General features: G+C 40.5%; 1 non-coding gene across 1 annotated transcript; it reads left to right on the forward strand.

Annotated features, from left to right (window-relative positions):
- The first annotated feature begins 2,115 nt into the window (after nt 1-2,115).
- On the forward strand, nt 2,116-2,189 carry TRNAI-GAU. The gene has a single exon. It is a non-coding gene; the product is annotated as a tRNA-Ile (tRNA).
- The last annotated feature ends 807 nt before the right edge of the window (nt 2,190-2,996 follow it).

Here is a 2,996-nt window from a genome sequence, read left to right on the forward strand (position 1 = left end):
TGAATTCTACCAAGCATTTAGGTAAGAATGATACCAATTCTCTACAGTTTCTTGCAGAAAAATTGAAGGAGAGGGGATACTTCCTAATTCTTTGAGGCACACATTATCCTAATTCCAAAACCAGATAAAGACATCACAAGAAAGGAAAAGTAGAGACTAACATCTCCCATAATCATGTCCAAACTCCTTAATGTGACTTGGTAGGTCCTGCATGACCTAGGCCTACCTTACCTTTCTAGCCTCATTTTCTTGCCACTTACCCTATCCCCAAACATATTGTTTTAGCCAAACNCCTTTCTAGCCTCATTTTCTTGCCACTTACCCTATCCCCAAACATATTGTTTTAGCCAAACATTTTTCACTTTACTGAAGATGATGATGATGATGACAGCAACAACAATAACATCAAATATTACAGTAACAACAATAACACTTCCTTAGTGTAGTGGCTTTGTAACGTGGTTTTCAACTTGGCTACGATAAACAATGTTTCCCAGAATTCCTTCCATGTATGTTTCTGGTTAGAGTGGACCATGAGAGATAGATTTGTGCAAGATTTAGAAGCACTTTGTTTTTTACGCTTGGAAGGTTGGAGCAGGCACTTCTGTAGTTCATACACATTGCCACATATTGTTACCGACAGGCCAGGCTCGGCTTGCCCTCTTGCATTAAACAAATGACCTGAAAGTCCAAAAGTTGATGCAAGGATTGGAAGGTTTATTCATATTACTGGTACTCAACTAAATGTCTAACCAAGCAAACAAAGAGAAAAGAGGAGCAGTGGGGTCCAGTTTAGCCTATTCTCAATCGGCGGGGCCAAACTAAAAAGCAGTTCTCCCCACTGTTTTCAGCATAAAGAAGAAAAGCATCGACTAGATTTAAATCAGAAAAACAAAGCATAGCCAGGAGCCTTCCAGGGTGTATCTATACAGAAGTGGATTCAATCCAACCAAACAGCAGAAGAGAGCTCAGAAAATCAGAGAAAGGCGAAGAGAATAAAGCATTGCCTTGTCAGAATTTAGGCCAGGAACTCCAGGAGAGATCTACCAGCAGCAGAGACACGGGAGCAAAATAGTCCCGGTGGCCACTTGCCTCTTGCAGCTAGAGTCTTCTCTGGTGTCCAAAGCGTTCCAATTTTTGCCAGTGATTAAATTAGGCTCTTGGATTCCAAAGTCATAGAAATAAACAATGTACTCAACAGTAAAGCAAACAACACTTTATTAAAAGAGGAGATAGACTTATGCATAAGGAGGGTAGCAACAGTAAAGCTAGCCCCCCTGAGGGCAGCTGTTCAGGGTCTTTTATAGGGAAAGGAGTTAAGGGGTTCAGGCCAGCATCACTGGAGGTGGTCCGTTCTGTTCTTCCTGGTTGTGTCATGGGTTCAAGCTCAGTAGATCCAAAATGGCAGTGGTATTGATCATTGTCACCCCAGGAGGGTCACTGTAGCAGTCACCTTGATGCTTTGTGCACAGTTGGGAATTCCTAAAGGGGTCTTAAGGTTAATCTGTAACTTTTACAATTATAGTAAACAAGCCTTGGGTAGGGGTTCTTGCAATTCAGTAAATATCTGTTTCCTCTCTTATCTCAGTCTATTTTGTCAGGGCAGCCCATGGGTTAATCATTTGCCCTGGGGGTCTCATGACTAAGGAGTGGAAAAATAACAAAGTCTCCTCTGCAGGGAAAATGGAGTCAGTTTGGTTCACAGGCCTAGCCTTACTCTGTTTCAATATCTGCTGCTCACCTTGGTGTGAGGCAATAGCCAGCCTACAACTGCTCCACCTTCCCTTGGATCCTTCTTCACCTTCTCCAGCTCCTGGGCCAGGTGTCTGCTTATCTCCTTGATGAAGGGGGCCAGGTTCGCCCGTGGGACACCTACTGTCAAGGCTGGAGGCACTTCGGACTGATATGGGTTACAGTCCATCCTCGTGGGGTCCAGCTTGTGGTTGCTCTTCCTACTTTACATCCGTCTTCACTTCCTGATTTGTTTGCCCTGCAGACTTCAAGCTCCAGGATAAGATGCAAAGATGACAGCCATACAGATGGTGTAACCAGCTCCCACAACTGCATAAACCAAATCACTGCAACAAATTTCTTATTAAATATATTCTAAGGGCTGGCCAGTTAGCTCAGTTGGTTAGAGTATGGTGCTGATAACACCAAGGCCAAGGGTTCTATCCCTGTACTGGCCAGCCACACACACACAAAATTCCTCCTACTGGCTTTACTTCTCTGATTGAATCCTGACTGATACAAGTGCCTATTATGTGCCAGGATATATACCATGTCATTGTAATAGCAAGAAACTTGGAAAAAATATAAATGTCCAACAATAAAGAATTCACTAAATAAATTACGTCGTATCATTAATATAATATTCTAAAAGAAGATTTAATGTCAGCTAAATGGATCATAATAGCTTAAGTGAAAAACTAGGTTACAATCTAAATATCTAAATTGAGGTTACTCTAGCCAGCTGCCAAAAAAAAAAAAAAAAAGAACATTGAGGTTACTTTCCCCCAGATTACAAAAGAATATATACTATATAGTCTTGTTTTGGTGGAATGATTTCCCTGGATATTTCATTTTCCTACACTTACATATTGTGTCTACCTATTTCTTCTTGAAAATCTTCATGAAAGATATATAGAACTGGTATTCCCACTTTAGAGATGAGGACACCAAGCTTTGGGAAAGTTAGACAGCCTTTTTCATTGTTCAGTTCTTTAATTATATCTTTCATTTCTTTAAAAAATTTCAAATAGTTGTTTGACAATCTGTTCTTCATCATTCCAATGGCTGAAGTTCTTGTGAGTTATAAATCTAGTGCTTCTTGTTTCTGCTGACTTTCATTCATGGCAGCCAGTTTCCTTTTGGTGTTTGGTGAGTTTTGAATGTAAGTTTATATTTGATGTAACTTAACATGTAGAAATCCTTAATATCTAAATTGGGGTTGCTTCCTCCAGAGATAATTTGGATTTTCTTAGTTCAGCTATCCT

Source organism: Galeopterus variegatus, unplaced genomic scaffold (genome assembly GCF_000696425.1).
Source record: "Galeopterus variegatus unplaced genomic scaffold, G_variegatus-3.0.2 Scaffold882, whole genome shotgun sequence".
In the NCBI taxonomy this organism is placed as follows: Eukaryota; Metazoa; Chordata; class Mammalia; order Dermoptera; family Cynocephalidae; genus Galeopterus; species Galeopterus variegatus.